The sequence below is a fragment of the Uranotaenia lowii genome, chromosome 2 (genome assembly GCF_029784155.1).
Source record: "Uranotaenia lowii strain MFRU-FL chromosome 2, ASM2978415v1, whole genome shotgun sequence".
Taxonomy (NCBI): domain Eukaryota; kingdom Metazoa; phylum Arthropoda; class Insecta; order Diptera; family Culicidae; genus Uranotaenia; species Uranotaenia lowii.
In genome coordinates, this window is record NC_073692.1 from 19173751 (window position 1) to 19187918 (window position 14168).

At 36.0% G+C, this 14168-nt stretch overlaps 2 long non-coding RNA genes across 3 annotated transcripts; one reads left to right on the forward strand and one right to left on the reverse strand.

Annotated features, from left to right (window-relative positions):
* The first annotated feature begins 1080 nt into the window (after positions 1 to 1080).
* LOC129744635 (uncharacterized) lies at positions 1081 to 1882 on the forward strand. 2 transcript variants are annotated; one of them, XR_008736966.1, is made up of 4 exons: positions 1081 to 1172; positions 1246 to 1284; positions 1436 to 1512; positions 1681 to 1882. It is a non-coding gene; the product is annotated as an uncharacterized LOC129744635 (long non-coding RNA). The 2 variants fall into 2 exon arrangements; XR_008736965.1 differs by having other exon boundaries at positions 1111 to 1284.
* A 1781-nt stretch (positions 1883 to 3663) lies between these two features.
* LOC129744349 (uncharacterized) lies at positions 3664 to 4637 on the reverse strand. Its single transcript, XR_008736898.1, has 3 exons — positions 4440 to 4637; positions 3843 to 3927; positions 3664 to 3798 (listed from the first exon to the last, which is right to left on the reverse strand). It is a non-coding gene; the product is annotated as an uncharacterized LOC129744349 (long non-coding RNA).
* Between the last annotated feature and the right edge of the window lie 9531 nt (positions 4638 to 14168).

Below are 14168 nucleotides of genomic sequence, written 5' to 3' on the forward strand. Positions count from 1 at the left end.
TAGTTGTACTTCGTGTATCAGCCAATTCAAGATGTGTGTAGTCACCCAATGCTATGCTATGCTATGCTATGCTACCAGCGTGAAATTTGATATGAAAATATTGAGAAATGAACTGAGAAACTTTATTTTTTATTTATCCCAAAATAAATGATCTAAAACTGAAGATGTTTAAAATTAAGCGGTAAAAAAGGTTTGATCCCTCTTCAAAATTGTATATTACTTTTTCATAGTATATCAACGTGATTGGCGATCAAAATATTAACCCTCGCGCGCGGGCAATCAAAATAAAAATTCCACTTCAGTTCGGAACCTCTCGTTTACGGTTCGATGAATATTTTGGTAATCAAATTTACAACATTGGCTGCCCGCAGGATTCCAATTTGATTGATACCTACGCAGACTGTTGATTTTATTGAAACAAAAAATGTAAATATTCAATATAGTGGCTTTCGAGGTTCCAGATTCTGTTGTTTGTATGAATCAACTTGATGGAATGACGAAAAATAGTAATAATTTGTGATTCAATCAATGTTCATTATGTTTAGTAGATTTGATAACTTTTTTTTGTTGAACTTGACTAAATGGTGGGATTGGATTTCTATTGATGTTTTTCATTAGAGCAAGTTCACTCGTTGGGAAACTGTGGTGAAATTTTGACACTTGTAGAAAATTTTAATCTTTTACGATACAAAAATGTTTTTAAGATCTTTGGGCGTTGTATTTTTTTTACAGCACTGTTTCTATTTCAGCCGTATGTGATAGAAATATTGCTATTTTTGCATCACAACATGCGAAAATAGAACACGTGTTGTAAAAAAAACTTGAAGGCCGCAGATCTTGAAAATGTTCTTGCATGGCAAAATTTTCAAAATGTGCAAAAAGTGACAAAATTTCTACCACTTTTTCCTAACACCAGTGAACTTGCTCTTATGAATAGTTGAAATATCATCGCAAAAATATTTGCTGACAAATTCATGAAAGGAAAACACTGTTTAGGCTTTATTATGTGTTGTGAACCTACTTGGTTAATTCTATCGAATCAAAGCAATCGAAAGATTCCCTTTAATTCAACCACGTTATAAGAAAAGTTACCAGTATTTCTGTTTTGGCCTTACGCCCAAAAGTCCTTGTATGGATCAGTTCCCAAGAACAATATCATCATCCTTCAAGAAGTATGTACCTGGACAACCCTCTACAGATAATATATGGAAAGCCATCTATATGTTTGTTCCCTCTCATTTTCAGTGTGTCGGCTTCCTACTTTTGGCCTGGCCCATTCACCAGGTAAGACAAAGGGGCTTGAAAAAAAATTTTTTTTTTGAACAATAAAGAACGATGATGGCCGGATGGATGGGTTTGGGTTTTTCGGTCACAGCATGATACAACACCCAGTAGAATGTAAATGTTTTCCTTTCATTTTCAAAACAAACAAAAGAAATGGATTCCATCACACTGGTCCGACGATGTGAGGGATTGGTCCATCGCAGGAAGTCGGTCGAGCTGAGCTTTTTGGTACGTATACGAGTTTATTGGTGATTTGGGCTTCTTCAAGATTTGGCAGCAGATCCCTGCTGATCTGCTACTGCAATTTGAAGAGATCACAATCTGGGAGGAATGAGATCTTTCAAAATGGGGATTATTGTAATTATTTTCCAATACTCTTTTCCTCCCACTCATTAGAGATACTTCAAGAAACTATTAGGTTGTCCAACGAATTTTCTTCGAAGGTTTCTGACTATGAACGCGCATTAACTACGTTCCAAAAAAGTAAATCTACACATTAAAAACAAACAGGTTCCTACTATCTATGTAGGTATTAAACAAGTGGTCTCAAATACGAAATAATTTATTCATCATGCTACAATCTATAAGACAGATGGAATTTAATCGGTTCAACAGCGCTAATCGTCGGATATAAACAAACTGTTTGGAAAAGCGGTAACAATAAAAAATAAACCAAATATTCCAAACATAAAAACAATAAGCCGCAAGCAATTCACGATTATCCCTTCGAATTATTTTCAGCCTCTTAGCGAAGCCGGAGGCAACCCTCCCCTTTACCCTATAGAATCTTTCTTCGCCTTCCTCAAAACCGGGAAGTTGGAAAATTCACAACCACTTCACAATCCTGCTTCCTACCGGTTGAGCTTGTTCAACTTAATATGTTTACATTCCTCGGAGTCGGTCGAGGAGAGGGGTGTGCAAACGTAAATTAATTGTTACAGTTTTATTAGTTTTGGCTGTGCATGCCGAGGTGCCTTGCAGTAGAGTAGCTGGGCTGACCGCCCCTGCGCTTTTTTTTTGGTTCGCTATTTCACTTCTTGATGGCTACATTTACCGTGCCGTGGATGTGAATTGTGTCTGATTTGATTTTGCATGCACTTTTTTGAAACTGATTCCTTAGAGCAAGTTCACTGGTGTTGGGAAAAAGTGATAGAAATTTCGTCCCTTTTAGCACATTTTGAAAATTTTGCCATGCAAAAAACATTTTTTTTTTGTTTCGATAATAGTCGTTTTACCATCTTTATGGCATTCGCGACTTTATCAACATTGCAGTTGGCGAATCGTTATTAAAAAACTTATCCGGTACAACTGTGTTCGATGTTTACTCTTGGGCTCGAACTCGCGGACATCGGCTCAGGAGACAACCGCATGAATCGGTATTATACAATTACGATTTCCATTATCTTCTTCCCAAGACACACGAAAGATTAGCTTTATAGTTTTGGATTATTCATGTACGATTAAGGTAGTCTTTTTTCCATGACATGGAATCGTTTGGACGCACTTTACGATACAGCGAACGGGTCGTTAAGTAGAGTAACCATTCATTTTTTTTGCTTTTTTTCTTCTCACTCCGAGCGAGTTGTATCATACGTGGAATCTTCACCTAATGGTTTTATCATAAATAAAATAACGATACAATATATCGTGTCCTTTAGATACAATTATCAAAATCAAAACTATTGAAATGAAAATCAGAAGATTATTTATGATTTAATTTGTTTAAAATAATATATTTTATTCTCATATGGGTTTCGAATAATTACAATAGATTTTTTGCTTAATCAACAAATTATATCAATCGTATCACCAAAAACATAACAATTTTACCCTGGCAGTCCTCGGAATACATTACTGAGTACAATACTAGAATTATTACTGAATGTAGTGTCTAGAATTCTCTATCCGTAAAACTATGAAAATCGATGTTTTATCACAAATCAGTACCTTCACCGAGTAGGCACCTTTGTCGCAAATAGGGTTATTATAATCGTTGTCGACTAACAGAAACAAAAATAACTCTAAAATTGCTATCGTACAGACGCTATTAGATAAAAGATTTTACAAAAAATTCAATGAAGTTTAAAAATTTTAACAGATTACTTTTGTTTACAAAATGTATTTTTTAGAAATTTTAAACTACGATTTATCAAAATAGATCCACGGATCCAATACACATCTCATGATTCCTCTAACATAACTTGAAATCTATAGCTTTCTGTATTTTGTGTACTTACTTTTCTTCGAAATTGGTTTGCATGCGATTTCTGATGTCGGTGCCTTTATGTATATTCAAATTTCAATATTATTTCTGAGTTTGCAGTCAAAAAACTATGTCATAACGAATAACCAGTTTTAAATCTAATTTTTCAAATATATCTTATCTTTATATCTGCTAAGGAATTTCAATTCTGAATTGCTGTGTTTGTATTTCCACGTTTATTGGAATTTCCGGGTTCAGATTACCTTTTCATAATACGCGACGTTACCGATGGAGCATTTTTTCCGTTTTACCTGAACAAAAAAATTAAATTACAATCAAATTAAGAAAAAAATACCGTCAGTTGCGGTGAGTCCAGAAGGCCAGATGCGGGCTGCACCGTTGTACCGCGAAGAAGACATCACGACTGGACGCTTGAAAATCTGAAACAAAAGTAAATCATGGATGAATATAAATTGACTGAACAATGAAAAACAGCTATTACACAAACTTTAAATATAGTGTAAAAACCAACAAGTTTGACAAAAATCTTAGTTAAAAATGTAAAAGTATTTATGTATATACATTTATTTTGGTAGCGTTCATTGATCTGAGATAAAAGATGAAGTTTTGTTGTATGATATCGAAACTAAATTTTGCATACATTTATTGATACTTCAAAGAACAGGTAGATTACCATTTTATTTTAAAATGTGTTTCGACTCAATTTTTTATTTTCCATTCAGTGAATCAAAACCTTAAATAAAAAATATTTTCAATTTGAGTTCTTTGAATGTTGTATCCGATTTTTCAATCTCTCGAAAAGATTTTGAATTTCTATTTATTGTTTGACTTTTAAATTAATTTAAGGACGGTTCTATTTGTTTTTTATACTGATCCTCGAAATAAAACTCTGATTTTGAGGAATGCTAGTAAATTAAACCTATATAAATACCTTTTCTCAAGTCCTTCAAAATGCTGTTGCGATATCGGAGGGGAGAAGATGGCATGGAAATATTTTCGTGGATGTTGGGTGGGAGTGTTGAACGTGGCGCATTTTCTGCCTTCCCGTTGATCATTTATTGGATTGATTTGATTTGATGATTTTTGATGACTTTGTTTCTGCTGCTGCTCTTCCGCCGGAACTCGCTATCGCTGCTGTGGTGCTCAACCAGTGAGATGGGTTCTTTTGCTGGACTTTGAGGAGCTGTATAGATGGATTCGAAAATAGAAATAAATCAACGGCAATTATTTATTATACGAATTTGATATGGTACCTGTCAGGAGCTCTCCTGCTTTCGTCGTTTTCTTGTGGTGCATTCCGATTATGCTACACGGTTGAAGTAATGAGATAAGCAACAACCATCTCCAATCAGCTGACTTGTTCGAGGTTGTGGTAACGGCTGAGCCCCCGACAAGCGGAAGCAGCTTGTTCCGGAAACACCAATTCAGCGAAATAAAAACTAACCTATAAAATACAAAATCACAGCGAATTGAAAAACTTTCTCTAATCACCATGTTCAGGAGAATCTTGTTAGCTTTACCTACGTTTCTTATCTGAATTCGGGGTTTTCGTTGGGTAACATCTAGGTATTCTTCCGTCCGATTCCGCTTATTGAAACATCTTGCACTGATTACAACAACAAAACCAAAAATTATGTTGCGTGGGCAACAAATGCTCCCGAAGCTTATTGGCAATATCGTTAGTAATTTTAGTGAAACTCTTTGAAAGATCTAGATTTACTCAGTGTAAGCGACGCTTCTTGACCTAAGATCGAGAGGGCGTCCTTAAAGCGCAATGGCTAACTAAGGGATGGTCGACTACGACCACCAAAAAAAATGCTTAAACTACTCGCGCGATTTTTGCATTGTCTGGGCATTGGGTTTGAGGAAAACCTCAGAAGAAGGGCGGTGGGAAAAGTTTTCCTGAAAGCTGACAAGACATGAGCCAGGTCTCTATTCCTGGAACCTTGTTTTGAGACGGATGTTGTTAAAGAGTCGTAGTTAGTTGGAGTTGTAACCGAAGTAGAAAATCGCCGTGGTTCGAATTGTCGCCGTAGTACATTGCGAGTCGAAGATCGTTAGCCTTCGTAAAAGTATCGGAAGTCGTCGGAAGTGTGGTGGCTCAAAACTAACCCCCAGTCCGACTGAAGAGGCAATCCGACGGCCTATGTTTGGACACCCGGAAGACGTAGATGGCAATTCGTTGGTAAGTCGTTGTACTTTATTGATTCTCTTGAGATCTTTGGGATTGAAATGCGCTTGCATTGATTTTCAAAGAGCCGACCTATATTCCCAACGATATTGCCAGTTTGCTTCTTCCCTCATTAGAGCGCGAAAACAAATTGTCCCCCCCCTGGGGTAAGAGTCCGGGCAAAGTATCTTGGCTGCTAGCACATCTGCAATCGCAGATGGCGCAAAAGTGCTGGTAGTAATACTCGCGACTATTGAGTTAAAAAGGGTAAAAATATCCACTACGTAACAATTATTTTAAAAAACCATGATAAAATATACAATTTGTCTACCGAAAGATAGCAGATCCCGGGAAACTTTGGTACCATCGATGCAAAACAGCCACTATACGTCGAAGGACTCGGGTATTCCGTAAAAGAACGGCTTTTTCTTTCCAGGTTCCGATTAGTTCCGATGACGCCATCACTTTGTTTATGAGAGAAAAACAGTGAAGGTGCGTCTTCTACTGTAGTAAAGACACACGACACTATAGTTTTTCAAACTGTTAACTGTATCTTTTAAAAATAATTTTGTATCATCTCTAGCATATACGGATAAGTTTGGACACACGAAAAATGATGGACACACGAAAAACGAACAGCAACGATTACCGTTATCATATCAGTATAATACTGATGATTACTTGTACGGTTTTTAACTATGCGGGTAGTTTTCAACGCATCCCGAATGAATTGTGTAAACTTTTTTAGTTTACTACCTACAGGGCAGCAATTGAAGTGCTACATTGAAATAACAAATAAAAAGATAAAAAAAAAACAACTTTTTATTTCAAATTCATCCAATTTCTTTTGAAAACAAATTACTCTTTCAAAATTCACTGGTAAAGTTCGACTTGTTCGCCCTTGAGTTTAACCACTCTTCGCAGACGGTCGAGAAACGCATCATATGAGGCCCGCAGGTGTTTTTGGAGTATTTTATCCCAGGCTGCCACGAGATGTCGCTTCAGGACCTCCACACCTTCATGTTTCTTAGAGCAGACTTCGGCCTCCGACATCAGATATCAGGTATCAGAAAAGGCGTAGGCTTGATAACGACACGTTATCCAAACAAACGGGAAAATTGTGCCTAGCCTTCTTTTTACAGATTTCATCATATACCTGAGAAAACTGAAAACCATAAAAGGATTTGAAAATAAATAAATATTTAGGGCATAAACATGTAGGGATTTTGAAGTTTTGAAGCTTATAACCACATTTAGTGAAAAATGACAGATTGTTATTTTAGTTTAAATTCTTAGAATTAGATACACTTATAACAGGATAGGCGAGAGTACATAAAAGCTTTCTAGCAAACGATTCCTTCGCTATATCTCGAAACCGGAATGTCCTACAAATATCAAATGTTCTAGAAAAATGTGCCAAATAGAACAAAACAACAATACAATTAACTCAACAAATTTAAAAAAATTATCGAGTTATTATGATCGAGTTAAAGGAATATTTATGAAGTTATTATTATCGAGTTAAAATTATGATAAGAATATTTATTCCAATATGTCAATCGATAGAGTATAATATAAACTTCATAATGCCATATTTTCAAAGCTATAGTGAACTCTCATTTTTTTTAGAAATTTTTTTACAAAATGTATGTTTTGGGTATAATTGATCCCTGAGTCCAAAAAGATGTATTTCTCTTTCTCTGGATCATTGGATATCCATATCACAAAATTACTAATACCTATTTGTACAATAATTTATGTTTATCCAGTATTTTTTCGTTGAATATAGGACTCAAAATACTGTATTCATCTTAAAACTAGGAAATTGCGTCTTAAAGTATGCAATGAATATAGGGTAGTAGACAAACTTTTTGAATTCACTTTGTCTGATATGTACTTACAAACTTTGAAATGAGAACTAATATGGCAAAAATAGACAACGGAACTTTGAATTTTGCTAGATTTTTGCCCAGGATCATGGCACCCTGAGTTAAGGATCAAGTATCCTTTAACTTAAAAAATATCACTTTTTTTCGTCTCACGAAAATGCTTCTACTTCATCTACGGGTTCATGTATCGTTCTAACTTTCGGAGCATATAAACTTGAAATTACAAGACGACGAGTTACTAAATTTTTACAAAAATATATGATGAAAATAGGAAAAGGGGATTTTTTTTTTTGTTTCGATTATAGTCGTTTTAACATCTTTATGTCATTCGCGACTTATATCAACGATGCAGTTGGCGGACAAGTCATTGAAAAACTTATCCGGTACAACTGTGTTCGATGTTTACTCTTGGGCTCGAACTCACGGGCATCGGCTCAGGAAGCAACTTACTTGCCAATTGAGCAATATCTCAAACCCCTAGGAAAAGGGGATCAAGTATCCTCATTCATAAAAGTGAAAAAAAAATGGCTTTACTCCCTAATTGTGTTTGCACACGGAAAATAGTAAAAAGGCAAAATTTACCGAGATAGCAAGGTGACCGCTCGTGGAAGCCAAAAAGGTAACTTCTACCTCTTGGTGGTGAAACTCACATCACCTCATAAATCAAAAAAGGTAAATCTTACCTCGTAACGAGGTAAAATTCACCTGAATTGAGCTGAAGGTATTTACAATTTACCAAGAAAAGAGGTAAATCCAAAAAAGGTACGAGGTACGAGGTAAGAGTACACACTAAGATTGAAAATTTTCTACTGGACTATCCGAATCGCAGAGAAATACCTGAATTTATTCAAAGTTCGTATGAGAACCCTCCCGAATCTCGGGATGCTTAATTTCTCTCGAAATCCAGGTCATAATTTTCACGAATGCACAGTCACTGCAACAATCCTGTATCACTGTAAATTATAAGTTGTCAAAAGTTTTCTGTCGCGTTTTTCATAGTTCATCCTTTTTTTTTATCTAACGCGCAATTTCCCTTTTGAAGTAAAATAACAGTGGTTAGCGAGAGCTGCTAAAAGTCTGGCGGTTGGGATCAACATGCCGAAGAATTGGCGGTCACAGCTTTTTTATCTATATCAATGAAACCCCTTCTGATTTCTGGGGATGTTGATTGCCGATGATACCGATGAAGCCGCTGCTGACTGCTAGAGATCTATAGAGCAGACATTTTTCAAGCATCATAGTTGACATGGTTGCTGATTTTCCTTCATCGTCACGTTTCAAATCTCATTTGACTACTAGTCAAGCTTCAAGGGACTGGAAAAGCTTGACTATCGTCATGGATTTCTGTTCACGTGACGGATGTTATTTTTCAAACGACGGTCGTCAAGCAAGTTGACGGCGTCGGTTCATAGCATTTTATGTATGATTCGAAAATTTTGTGTATTTGGATTGCTTGTTGGGCGATTTGCCAGTGTCAAAAACAAATAAAATTCGGATTCAAAAAATACTACCAACTGCGGAATGGTACAATATTTGTAAAGGAATTTTTATATAGATAATTATGAAAGGCAATTTTTTTGCGCAAAGTCGATATTGTCCTTCTGGTCCCTAGCGAATTCTCATCGGTCGTGACAGTTGATGTTACGTTTGAAAATGTCCCGGTCCCGAACTATCCTGGACTGATCTCCAAAAACGGAAACGATGATCGTTGTTTTCAGATTTTTTTTTCAGCCACGACCATAACGCAACTTGTGTTTTTCGGCGTCGTCTTAAGATGTTTTTTTTTTATCTAAACATTATTCCGTCACAGTCAAAAAGACGACGACGGCTGAAGGCGACTATGATTATTCCGACGCATCATTTGACTGAAGGTTGAGACGAGATTGTTTGCTTGGTTACTCATTTGAAGGCGTCTGTTATGAATGCGACTGCTTTAACTTTTTCACAGTCACAGTTTTATGACTGATGACGGTGAATTTTGTATGCTCTCCAATCCACAGAATTAGGACATCCGAGGACCTGATTAAAAAATCAAATCGGCTGGAATTAGCATCAAAATAGGTTAGTAGGGGAGATGGGGGCATAATGGCCACCTTAAGGAAAACGCTTATTTAACCATAGAGAACAGCTGTAATATGTGAATTACATCATTGTTTCGTGTTCAGACACTCAAATAGTCTAAAACCAGTCACTGTAGAGGCATAATGAGAAACACCCCGAGACAGTATGAGCACCATTAATGAAGGCATAATGAACGTTTTCTGCCGGGGATTCTAGCAGCAAATTCGACTCGATGAAGTCAACTGACTAATAGAGCTACAGCTTGACTTGTATCGTCTGACGATTTGGCCTATTGGTAAGATGTCGGAGAGGTAATCAGTAGGCTCGAGTTCGATTTCTGGTCGAGGTGATTTTTTTTTTCATTTATCATTCACTAGCTGATCTCATACGAACTCCGTTTCGCTTTCAACTTGTTGTATGAATACGCCAATTGTCAAGCATTTTCCAGATGCACTTCCGAAATTATTGTTGTTATTATTGCAAAAATATTGGACGTTCACTTTTCTGTCGTCTGCTACTAAATTTGAAATCAGAAATCAATTGAACGTGCCAAAAAAACCCCGTGTATGATTTTCGACTCGACAGTTTCATAACAACGCAATTATTGCCAAAAAGTTAAGCCCCTTTCGGTGGCCTCTTATACAATCTTTGATATCTGAAATCAATTTCCTTTCCTCAAAACTCCTGAGGCAAATTTTCAAAGCAATCTATTTCATAGTAACGTCAATATTGCTAAAAAAAGCAGTAAAAAACTAATGGACGACTCCTGTCGTAGACCCCTGGCAAAACATATGACATCTATAATCAATTGTCCATCCTTGAAAACTACCGTGTGCCAATTTTCATTCTAATCCGATGTATGGTAACGACGATATTGCAAAAATATTGAAACGTTAATATGGACGCCTACCTTTTGCCGGCCCCTTACACTGAATTCAATACCTGAAATTGATTACCTCAAAACTCTCGTGTACAAATTTTAATCCCAATCCTTCATCCTTTCATGCAAAACATTTTTTACAACCATCATTTTTTAAGGAAGCTTGAATAGATTTGACTTAATAGTTTTATCTTCGAAAGATTAAACTGCTTTTTTATCATTTCCATCCCCTATCTTATGAGAATATCTGTTGAAGATTATCCCACTTTTCAATATGGATGAACTCCCTGTAAAATGGTATATTTAAGTTTCATTTAATTAGAAATTTCTTAAAAAACCTCAGAACTTTGTTGGAGCATGTTGAAAACTCACTTTGCATGTTTGCAATTGCATGTGAGTTTTTTTTTCGCTTTTCAATTTCGCCCTGTTTTATCGACCACATTGTTCATCAATGATAACTCAAAAGTTAGAAATTGGCCAGTGAAATCAAATTGTATAAAACTCAAAACCTCAAATTTAATTATCTTATCAATTTTCTAATCCCCCATTGAAATTCCAATTGGAGCGTTAAAATCGCAGCCTTGAACGTATAACTCTGAATCTAAAAAGTTTTTCTTTCTCTATGAGGAATTCCAAACACATAAAAATCGTTGATCCTCAAAGCCCCCCAGCGGCGGTGAAGAGCACTTTGAAAGCCACTACTATTCAAGTCAATATATTCCTACAGGCTAGTTTTATTTTCCAATCAAAATGTAGGCTTATAATTGTATCCAAATATCTCGTACCGGTAGCATGTGCTTTGAACAGAAGAAGGTACAAAAAAACACCCGCCAAAATTTTCACTTTCAAATTTTTAATGCTGAGCAAGCTTTGATTTGCTATCCAGTACATGTGAGCTCTGGATGGTCGTTTCTAATACCCGGCCCATGTTGATGGTGAAAATAATCCCGCCAACGAAACGAACGGAAACGAAAATGGGTCCAAAAAATGGGTGCCATGACTTTTGGTTTGTGGGAATAAAACCGTTGTTGTATGGACAACCGCCTTCAAAAGGGGTCATCCGAAAATCTAAAAACATTTTTCATCATTCCTGGTCCTAATGAGCACCCATGCCAAATTTCAACTCTCTAGCTCTTAAGGCAGCTGAGCCTATTGAAGACAAACATACAAACAAACAAACGGAAATTACTTTTTATATATATAGATGATCATGATTGCACTAAATGGTGAGGCGTAGATTCATCAAACAAAGCAATAACAAAATAATCTAGGTCTGTTTGTAGAATTCAAAGAATTAACACATGCTCATACATTATGTTTCTGGTGTTTTGTTTGACGGATGATGCTTTGATGCTATTAGCCGTATAATGCAACAATAAAAAATCATCATTAATGGTATGTCCAAAAAAAATCCCCTCGAACAGGAATCGATCTCGAGTCTACTGATTACCTCTCCGACACCTTACCAATAGGCCAAATCGACAGACGAAACAAGCCAAGCTGTAGTTCTATTATTCAGTTGACTTCATCGAGTTGAATTCGCTGCTAGATTCCCCGGCAAAAAATGCTCATTATGCCTTCATTGATAGTGCTCTGTTCGCCTCTAGTGAACAAATTAAAGTAAAAAAGCGTTTTAAAATTGATTAAAGTGAAAAATAAAAAATTTCATGATGTTGAAAATTGAGAAACAATATGTAGATCATGTTGCAGTGCGTACATTTCAGATCAAGATGATTTGAAGATCATAAAAGCTTATTTGGTGGTGCTCAAAAATTATGATATTTTCGTCACTTGAGAACCTAGCTGGTTATTATTTAATATTTCTGTAAAGATGAAAAGGATATTTCTTTTTTGGTGAAAAATTAATACTATGGGTAGTACGAAACAAGTCCTTATGAAAATTTGTTTAAGAAAATACGTACTTATGTAGAAAAAAGGAGTGCTCATTATGCCCTGGGTGCTCGTTATGCCCTCATCTCCCCTATTTTAAATAAATTAAAATAATTTATGAAAACTGAGATTTGACTTTGTTTTCAGGTGAACTCAATAAAAATTAACAAACCACCAGGAAACGCAGCAGAGGAATTTTATGTATTGTTGTTGAGATAGGAATATTTAAAATAATTAATTGTGGATGAATTTGAATTCAAATAAAAAAAATTGTAATTTTTGGTGTAGCCATTCCAAACCTACAGAAATATACTACGGAACTCCCTGCAAATTACAGAAGAAAACTGTCTCGAACCTACAGGAGAATTTGACAGTTGTTTTCCTGAGCTGATTTTACAACAATGATTATAAGGTAAATTGTTTTTGAATTTTGTTTTCCTTTTATTTGAATTGAAGAAACCAGCCTTACCTGGTTTACCTGATTTACCTTCTAAATCAGTGAATGCGAAAACAGTATTATTAATGGGAAAAGATGCGCCAATACAACAATTAGTAGCACAAAAGGCGACTTTTTAAATCATTACAAAGGAAATTGTCTTTAAAAGTTTAAATGAAATTCGTTAGTTAAATCTATTTTGTGCTCTTTTTTTAAATATGAAGATTATTTTTGTCTTTATTTGAGAGGTTTTCAGCCGCAGGCTGGTTCGCCTCTGAATATAAAGATTTTAGGTTGATATAAAATTGACATTGAACGCTTTCACGTAACTATGAAGAAAAAATTCAGAAGAATTTTATACAGGATTTGTAGCAGCTCTCTAGAGTTATGACTTATGCTTGATTAGCTTGAATGGCACAAGACTAAACAAGCATTTCGGATCCATCCTTTGGTAAAGAAAACTACAATCCTCATCCTAAGCAAACATTTACCGTCATTATTGGTTCCAGAAGATCCCAGCGGCTAAAAGGCCATTCCATGTGTGTAGGAATGCATCACATCAATAATGGATGGAAATCCCCTTGTCAGCAAAACCTCAAACACTTTCTTGGCCGGTGTAAGTAGGTAAGCTTCTTGATTGCAGTCTGGCTCTTTGTTGATATGGTAGTTGAACTAATTTTCATTGATCATTTTGTGCACAACAACAATTATCGCTTATTTATATGAGGCCTGGGAAAAGTAAACACCTTCGTTCGAATATTTCCTTCCAGCACTTCACCGGTGTTTTACCATTAGCCCGAGCTATTGAAAATTAAGAGCTGCTTCGAGCCAGGTTCGGATCAGCACAGGTATAAATTAGCTGGGAATCGGTTTAACAAATATGAAACAGGGGAAAAAATCTGAAGGAATGAGCGTTCGAGAAGCTGAAGTTCAACGGAACAAATGAATCTAATGATGCTACGGCAAAGATTTGCTCATCAAGGTAGTAATTCAAGCGTACAGAGTTTGCATTCGAACGATTTTGTTCGCACATGAAGAACCTTTCCGGAATCGAGGAGTTGATCTACAATTGATATTCATTGAAATATTTCGATTTTCAACTAATTGAATCAACAGCTCATCTTATAATGCCTGCAAATCAACCATCAAAATTTATGACAGGTCCCATTTATCGCCCCCAATTATCCAGCAATTAGCCAGTTGTGCTTATGATAATTTGTTCCATCAACACCGACAACAATTCGAGGTGACCGGACGGACACACAAATTGACATGCCCTCATCATCATCATCATCGATAGCTGGCACACTCCTCCGATAAATAATCATAATGTT